Raw genomic sequence first — 10,210 nt, 5'->3', positions numbered from 1 at the left:
GTTGGCCAGATCCTGGGCTTTTTCTGGATTGTATCACGTAGTAATGTGGTACCACACTGAAACAGTCAATAGAAGCTAGTTCCGAATAGTATTTTAGAGGACAACGCTGGTTATGTCTCGGTTAGGTCTGGGATTTGCCCTCATCTGGCCCGTACTTTCGCATTTTTCGCATACTTGTTGGCCAGATCCTGGGCTTTTTCTGGTTTGGATCACGTAGTAATGTGGTACCACACTGAAACAGTCAATAAAAGCCGGTTCCGATTAGTGTTTTAGAGGATAACGCTGGTTATGTCTGGGTTAGTTCTGGTATTCGCAATCATCTGGCTCATACTTTCGCATTTTTCGCATACTTGTTTGCCAGATGCTGGGTTTTTTCTGGTTTGGATCCCGTAGTAATGAGGTTCCACACCTGGACAGTCAATTAAACCTGGTTGCGATTAATATTTTAGAGGATAACGCCGGTTTTGTCTCGGTTAGGTCTGGGATTTGCCCTCATCTGGTTCGTACTTTCGCATTTCTCGCATACGTGTTGGCCAGATCCTGTCCATTTTCTGGTTTGTATCACGTAGTAATGTGGTACTACACTGAAACAGTCAATAGAAGCTGGTTCCGAATAGTATTTTAGAGGATAACGCTGGCTATGTCTGGGTTAGTTCTGGTATTTGCAATCATCTTGCTCATACTTTCGTTTTTTTCGCATACTAGTTGGCCAGATGCTGGGTTTTTTCTGGTTTGGATCACGTAATAATGACGTTCCACACCGAAACAGTCAATTAAACCTAGTTTCGATTAATATTTTAGAGGATATTGCCGGTTATATCTCGGTTAGGTCTGGGATTTGCCCTCATCTGGCTCGTACCTTCGCATTTCTCGCATACTTGTTGGCCAGATCCTGGCCTTTTTCTGGTTTGTATCACGTAGTAATGTGGTACTACACTGAAACAGTCAATAGAAGCTGGTTCCGAATAGTATTTTAGTGGATAACGCTGGCTATGTCTGGGTTAGTTCTGGTATTTGCAATCATCTTGCTCATACTTTCGCTTTTTTCGCATACTTGTTGGCCAGATGCTGGGTTTTTTCTAGTTTGTACCACGTAGTAATGAGGTACCTCACTGAAACAGTCAATAAAAGCTGGTTCCGATTAGTGTTTTAGAGGATAACGCTGGCTATGTCTGGGTTAGTTCTGGTATTTGCAATCATCTTGCTCATACTTTCGCTTTTTTCGCATACTTGTTGGCCAGATGCTGGGTTTTTTCTGGTTTGGATCACGTAATAATGACGTTCCACACCGAACCAGTCAATTAAACCTAGTTTCGATTAATACTTTAGAGGATATTGCCCGTTATATCTCGGTTAGGTCTGGGATTTGCCCTCATCTGGCTCGTACCTTCGCATTTCTCGCATACTTGTTGGCCAGATCCTGGCCTTTTTCTGGTTTGTATCACGTAGTAATGTGGTACTACACTGAAACAGTCAATAGAAGCTGGTTCCGAATGGTATTTTAGAGGATAACGCTGGCTATGTCTGGGTTAGTTCTGGTATTTGCAATCATCTTGCACATACTTTCGCTTTTTTCGCATACTTGTTGGCCAGATGCTGGGTTTTTTCTAGTTTGGACCACGTAGTAATGAGGTACCTCACTGAAGCAGTCAATAATAGCTGGTTCCGATTAGTGTTTTAGAGGATAACGCTGGCTATGTCTGGGTTAGTTCTGGTATTTGCAATCATCTTGCTCATACTTTCGCATTCTTCACATACTTGTTGAACGGATCCTGGGTTTTTTCTGGTTTGGATCACGTAGTAATGTGGTACCTCACTGAAACATTCAATTAAACCTGGTCTTGATAAATATTTTAGAGGATAACGCAAGTTAGGTCTGGGATAGGTCTAGGATTTGCCCTCATCAGGCTCTTACTATCGCATATTTCTCATACTTCGTGGCTAGATCCTGGGCTATTTCTGGATTGGATCACGTAGTAAAGTGGTACCACACTGGAACATTCAATGAAACCTGTTCTGGATAAATATTTTAGAGGATAACGCATGTTAGGTTTGGGTTAGGTCTAGGATTTGCCCTCATCAGGCTCATACTTTCGCATATTTCTCATACTTCATGGCTAGATCCTGGGCTGTTTCTGGATTGTATTACGTAGTAATGTGGTACCACGCTGAAACAGTCAATTAAACCTGGTTTCGATCAATAGTTTTGAGGATAACGCGTGTTAGGTCTAGGTTAGCCCAGGGATTTTCACTCATCAGACTCATACTTTCGCATTCTTCACATACTTGTTGAACGGATCCTGGGTTTTTTCTGGTTTGGATCACGTAGTAATGTGGGGCCTCACTGAAACAATAAATTAAACCTGGTCTTGATAAATATTTTAGAGGACAACCCATGTTAGGTCTGGGTTAGGTCTAGGATTTGCTCTCATCAGGCTCATACTTTCGCATATTTCTCATACTTCATGAATAGATCCTGGGATATTTCTGGATTGGATCACGTAGTAAAGTGGTACCACAACTAAAACAGTCAATTAAGCCTGGTTTCGATCACTATTTTAGAGGATAACGCAAGTTAGGTCTGGGATAGGTCTGGGATTATCCCTCATCAGACTCATACTTTCGCACACTTCACATACTCGTTGACAAGATCCTGGGTTTTTTTCTGGTTTGGATCACGTAGTAATGTGGTACCACACTGAAACTGTCGATTAAACCTGGTTTCGAACACTATTTTAGAAGACAATGCAAGTTAGGTCTGGGATAGGTCTGGGTTTTGCCCTCATCAGGCTCATACCTACGCACACTTCACGTACTCGGTGAACAGATCCTGGGTTATTTTCTGGTTTGGATCACATAGTAATGTGGTACCACACTGAAGCAGTCAATTAAACCTGGTTTCCATCAATAGTTTACAGGACAACGCATGTTAGGTCTAGGTTAGGCCTGGGATTTGCCCACATCAGGGTCATACTTTCGCAGTTTTAACATACATGTTGACCTGATCGAGGGTTTTTTCTGCTTTGGATCACGCAGTAAAGTGGTACCACACTGAAACAGTCCATTAAACCTGGTTTGGATCAATATTTTTGAGGATAACGCATGCTAGGTCTAGGCTAGGCCTGGGATTTTCACTCATCAGGCTCATACTTTCGCATTCTTCACATACTTGTTGGACAGATACTGGGTTTTTTCTGGTTTGGTTCACGCAGTAATGTGGTACCACACTGAAACATTCAATTAAACCTGGTCTTGATAAATATTTTAGAGGATAACGCATGTTAGGTTTGGGTTAGGTCTTGGATTTGCCCTCATCAGGCTCATACTTTCGCATATCTCTCATACTTCATGGCTAGACCCTGGGCTGTTTCTGGATTGTATCACGAAGTAATGTGGTACCACGCCGAAACAGTCAATTAAACCTGATTTCGATCAATATTTTAGAGGATAACGCAAGTTAGGTCTGGGATAGGTCTGGGATTCGCCCTCATCAGGCTCATACTTTCGCATATTTCTCATACTTGATGGCTAGATCCTGGGTTTCTTCCGGTTTGGGTCACGTGGTAGTGTGGTACCACACTGAAACAGTCTATTAAACCTGGTTTGGATCAATATTTTAGAGGATAACGCATGGTAGGTCTAGGTTTGCCCTGGGATTTTCACTCATCAGACCCATACTTTCGCATTCTTCACATACTTGTTGACCGGATCCTGGGTTTTTTCTGGTTTGGTTCACGTAGTAATGTGGTACCACACTGAAACATTCAATTAAACCTGGTCTTGATAAATATTTTAGAGGATAGCGCATGTTAGGTTTGGGTTAGGTCTAGGATTTGCCCTCATCAGGCTCATACTTTCGCATATTTCTCATACTTCATGGCTAGATCCTGGGCTGTTTCTGGATTGTATCACGTAGTAATGTGGTACCACGCCGAAACAGTCAATTAAAACTGGTTTCGATCAATATTTTAGAGGATCACGCAAGTTAGGTCTGGGATAGGTCTGGGATTCGCCCTCATCAGGCTCATACTTTCGCGTTTTTCACATACTTGTTGAACTGATCCTGGGTTTTTTCTGGTTTGGATCACGTAGCAATGTGGTACCACACTGAAACAGTCGATTAAACCTGGTTTCGATCACTATTTTAGAGGATAACGCAAGTTAGGTCTGGGATAGGTCTGGGATTAGCCCTCATCAGACTCATACTTTCGCATATTTCTCATACTTGATGACTAGATCCTGGGCTTTTTCTGGATTGCATCACGTAGTAATGAAGTACAACACTGAAACAGTCAATTAAACCTGGTTTCCATCAATATTTTAGAGGACAACGCATGTTAGGTCTAGGTTAGGCCTGGGATTTGCCCTCATCAGGGTCATACTTTCGCAGTTTTAACATACATGTTGACGTGATCGAGGGTTTTTTCTGCTTTGGATCACGTAGTAAAGTGGTACCACATTGAAACAGTCCATTAAACCTCGTTTGGATCAATATTTTTGAGGATAACGCATGTTAGGTCTAGGTTAGGCCTGGGATTTTCACTCATCAGACTCATACTTTCGCATTCTTCACATACTTGTTGAACGGATCCTGGGTTTTTTCTGGTTTGGATCACGTAGTAATGTGGGACCACACTGAAACAATCAATTAAACCTGGTCTTGATAAATATTTTAGAGGATAACGCATGTTAGGTCTGGGTTTGGTCTAGGATTTGCCCTCGTCAGGCTCATACTTTCGCATATTTCTCATACTTCATGGCTAGATCCTGGGCTATTTCTGGATTGGATTACGTAGTAATGTGGTGCCACACTGAAACAGTCGATTAAACCAGGTTTCTATCAATATTTTTGAGGATAACGCAAGTTAGGTCTGGGATAGGTCTGGGATTTGCCCTCAACAGGCTCATACTTTCGCGTTTTTCACATACTTGTTGAACAGATCCTGGGTTTTTTCCTGTTTGGGTCACGTAGTAGTGTGGTACCACACTGAAACAGTCGATTAAACCTGGTTTCGAACAATATTTTTGAGGATAACGCATGTTAGGTCTAGGTTAGGTCTGGGATTTTCACTCATCAGGCTCATACTTTCGCATTTTTCTCATACTTCATGGCTAGATCCTGGGCTATTTCTGGATTGTATCACGTAGTAATGTGGGGCCACACTGAAACAATCAATTAAACCTGGTTTCGATCACTATTTTAGAGGATAACGCAAGTTAGGTCTGGGATAGGTCTGGGATTATCCCTCATCAGACTCATACTTTCGCACACTTCACGTACTCGTTGACAAGATCCTGGTTTTTTTTTTGGTTTGGATCACGTAGTAATGTGGTACCAAACTGAAACTGTCGATTAAACCTGGTTTCGAACACTATTTTAGAAGACAATGCAAGTTAGGTCTGGGATAGGTCTGGGTTTTGCCCTCATCAGGCTCATACTTTCGCGTTTTTCACATACTTGTTGAACAGATCCCGGTTTTTTTCTGGTTTGGATCACGTAGTAGTGTGGTACCACACTGAAACAGTCAATTAAACCTGGTTTCGATCACTATTTTAGAGGATAACGCAAGTTAGGTCTGGGATAGGTCCGGGATTATCCCTCATCAGACTCATACTTTCGCACACTTCACATACTCGTTGACAAGATCCTGGGTTTTTTTCTAGTTTGGATCACGTAGTAATGTGGTACCACACTGAAACTGTCGGTTAAACCTGGTTTCGATCAATATTTTAGTGGATAACGCAAGTTAGGTCTGAGATAGGTCTAGGATTTGCCCTCATCAGACTCATACCTACGCACACTTCACATACTCGGTGAACAGATCCTGGGTTATTTTCTGGTTTGGATCACATAGTAATGTGGTACCAAACTGAAACAGTCAATTAAACCTGGTTTCCATCAATAGTTTAGAGGACAACGCATGTTAGGTCTAGGTTAGGCCTGGGATTTGCCCACATCAGGGTCATACTTTCGCAGTTTTAACATACATGTTGACCTGATCGAGGGTTTTTTCAGCTTTGGATCACGCAGTAAAGTGGTACCACACTGAAACAGTCCATTAAACCTGGTTTGGATCAATATTTTTGAGGATAACGCATGTTAGGTCTAGGTTAGGCCTGGGATTTTCACTCATCAGGCTCATACTTTCGCATTCTTCACATACTTGTTGGACAGATACTGGGTTTTTTCTGGTTTGGTTCACGCAGTAATGTGGTACCACACTGAAACATTCAATTAAACCTGGTCTTGATAAATATTTTAGAGGATAACGCATCTTAGGTTTGGGTTAGGTCTTGGATTTGCCCTCATCAGGCTCATACTTTCGCATATCTCTCATACTTCATGGCTAGACCCTGCGCTGTTTCTGGATTGTATCACGAAGTAATGTGGTACCACGCCGAAACAGTCAATTAAACCTGATTTCGATCAATATTTTAGAGGATAACGCAAGTTAGGTCTGGGATAGGTCTGGGATTCGCCCTCATCAGGCTCATACTTTCGCATATTTCTCATACTTGATGGCTAGATCCTGGGTTTCTTCCGGTTTGGGTCACGTGGTAGTGTGGTACCACACTGAAACAGTCCATTAAACCTGGTTTGGATCAATATTTTAGAGGATAACGCATGGTAGGTCTAGGATTGCCCTGGGATTTTCACTCATCAGACCCATACTTTCGCATTCTTCACATACTTGTTGACCGGATCCTGGGTTTTTTCTGGTTTGGTTCACGTAGTAATGTGGTACCACAGTGAAACATTCAATTAAACCTGGTCTTGATAAATATTTTAGAGGATAACGCATGTTAGGTTTGGGTTAGGTCTAGGATTTGCCCTCATCAGGCTCATACTTTCGCATATTTCTCATACTTCATGGCTAGATCCTGGGCTGTTTCTGGATTGTATCACGTAGTAATGTGGTACCACGCCGAAACAGTCAATTAAAACTGGTTTCGATCAATATTTTAGAGGATCACGCAAGTTAGGTCTGGGATAGGTCTGGGATTCGCCCTCATCAGGCTCATACTTTCGCGTTTTTCACATACTTGTTGAACTGATCCTGGGTTTTTTCTAGTTTGGATCACGTAGCAATGTGGTACCACACTGAAACAGTCGATTAAACCTGGTTTCGATCACTATTTTAGAGGATAACGCAAGTTAGGTCTGGGATAGGTCTGGGATTAGCCCTCATCAGACTCATACTTTCGCATATTTCTCATACTTGATGACTAGATCCTGGGCTTTTTCTGGATTGCATCACGTAGTAATGAAGTACAACACTGAAACAGTCAATTAAACCTGGTTTCCATCAATATTTTAGAGGACAACGCATGTTAGGTCTAGGTTAGGCCTGGGATTTGCCCTCATCAGGGTCATACTTTCGCAGTTTTAACATACATGTTGACGTGATCGAGGGTTTTTTTAGCTTTGGATCACGTAGTAAAGTGGTACCACATTGAAACAGTCCATTAAACCTTGTTTGGATCAATATTTTTGAGGATAACGCATGTTAGGTCTAGGTTAGGCCTGGGATTTTCACTCATCAGACTCATACTTTCGCATTCTTCACATACTTGTTGAACGGATCCTGGGTTTTTTCTGGTTTGGATCACGTAGTAATGTGGGACCACACTGAAACAATCAATTAAACCTGGTCTTGATAAATATTTTAGAGGATAACGCATGTTAGGTCTGGGTTTGGTCTAGGATTTGCCCTCGTCAGGCTCATACTTTCGCATATTTCTCATACTTCATGGCTAGATCCTGGGCTATTTCTGGATTGGATTACGTAGTAATGTGGTGCCACACTGAAACAGTCGATTAAACCAGGTTTCTATCAATATTTTTGAGGATAACGCAAGTTAGGTCTGGGATAGGTCTGGGATTTGCCCTCAACAGGCTCATACTTTCGCGTTTTTCACATACTTGTTGAACAGATCCTGGGTTTTTTCCTGTTTGGGTCACGTAGTAGTGTGGTACCACACTGAAACAGTCGATTAAACCTGGTTTCGAACAATATTTTTGAGGATAACGCATGTTAGGTCTAGGTTAGGTCTGGGATTTTCACTCATCAGGCTCATACTTTCGCATTTTTCTCATACTTCATGGCTAGATCCTGGGCTATTTCTGGATTGTATCACGTAGTAATGTGGGGCCACACTGAAACAATCAATTAAACCTGGTTTCGATCACTATTTTAGAGGATAACGCAAGTTAGGTCTGGGATAGGTCTGGGATTATCCCTCATCAGACTCATACTTTCGCACACTTCACGTACTCGTTGACAAGATCCTGGTTTTTTTTCTGGTTTGGATCACGTAGTAATGTGGTACCAAACTGAAACTGTCGATTAAACCTGGTTTCGAACACTATTTTAGAAGACAATGCAAGTTAGGTCTGGGATAGGTCTGGGTTTTGCCCTCATCAGGCTCATACTTTCGCGTTTTTCACATACTTGTTGAACAGATCCCGGTTTTTTTCTGGTTTGGATCACGTAGTAGTGTGGTACCACACTGAAACAGTCAATTAAACCTGGTTTCGATCACTATTTTAGAGGATAACGCAAGTTAGGTCTGGGATAGGTCCGGGATTATCCCTCATCAGACTCATACTTTCGCACACTTCACATACTCGTTGACAAGATCCTGGGTTTTTTTCTAGTTTGGATCACGTAGTAATGTGGTACCACACTGAAACTGTCGGTTAAACCTGGTTTCGATCAATATTTTAGTGGATAACGCAAGTTAGGTCTGGGATAGGTCTAGGATTTGCCCTCATCAGACTCATACCTACGCACACTTCACATACTCGGTGAACAGATCCTGGGTTATTTTCTGGTTTGGATCACATAGTAATGTGGTACCAAACTGAAACAGTCAATTAAACCTGGTTTCCATCAATAGTTTAGAGGACAACGCATGTTAGGTCTAGGTTAGGCCTGGGATTTGCCCACATCAGGGTCATACTTTCGCAGTTTTAACATACATGTTGACCTGATCGAGGGTTTTTTCAGCTTTGGATCACGCAGTAAAGTGGTACCACACTGAAACAGTCCATTAAACCTGGTTTGGATCAATATTTTTGAGGATAACGCATGTTAGGTCTAGGTTAGGCCTGGGATTTTCACTCATCAGGCTCATACTTTCGCATTCTTCACATACTTGTTGGACAGATACTGGGTTTTTTCTGGTTTGGTTCACGCAGTAATGTGGTACCACACTGAAACATTCAATTAAACCTGGTCTCGATAAATATTTTAGAGGATAACGCATCTTAGGTTTGGGTTAGGTCTTGGATTTGCCCTCATCAGGCTCATACTTTCGCATATCTCTCATACTTCATGGCTAGACCCTGGGCTGTTTCTGGATTGTATCACGAAGTAATGTGGTACCACGCCGAAACAGTCAATTAAACCTGATTTCGATCAATATTTTAGAGGATAACGCAAGTTAGGTCTGGGATAGGTCTGGGATTCGCCCTCATCAGGCTCATACTTTCGCATATTTCTCATACTTGATGGCTAGATCCTGGGTTTCTTCCGGTTTGGGTCACGTGGTAGTGTGGTACCACACTGAAACAGTCCATTAAACCTGGTTTGGATCAATATTTTAGAGGATAACGCATGGTAGGTCTAGGTTTGCCCTGGGATTTTCACTCATCAGACCCATACTTTCGCATTCTTCACATACTTGTTGACCGGATCCTGGGTTTTTTCTGGTTTGGTTCACGTAGTAATGTGGTACCACAGTGAAACATTCAATTAAACCTGGTCTTGATAAATATTTTAGAGGATAACGCATGTTAGGTTTGGGTTTGGTCTAGGATTTGCCCTCATCAGGCTCATACTTTCGCATATTTCTCATACTTCATGGCTAGATCCTGGGCTGTTTCTGGATTGTATCACGTAGTAATGTGGTACCACGCCGAAACAGTCAATTAAAACTGGTTTCGATCAATATTTTAGAGGATCACGCAAGTTAGGTCTGGGATAGGTCTGGGATTCGCCCTCATCAGGCTCATACTTTCGCGTTTTTCACATACTTGTTGAACTGATCCTGGGTTTTTTCTGGTTTGGATCACGTAGCAATGTGGTACCACACTGAAACAGTCGATTAAACCTGGTTTCGATCACTATTTTAGAGGATAACGCAAGTTAGGTCTGGGATAGGTCTGGGATTAGCCCTCATCAGACTCATACTTTCGCATATTTCT

The sequence above is a fragment of the Colletes latitarsis genome, unplaced genomic scaffold, assembly GCF_051014445.1.
Source record: "Colletes latitarsis isolate SP2378_abdomen unplaced genomic scaffold, iyColLati1 scaffold0006, whole genome shotgun sequence".
NCBI classification, from domain to species: domain Eukaryota; kingdom Metazoa; phylum Arthropoda; class Insecta; order Hymenoptera; family Colletidae; genus Colletes; species Colletes latitarsis.
This window is presented reverse-complemented; position numbering follows the sequence as displayed.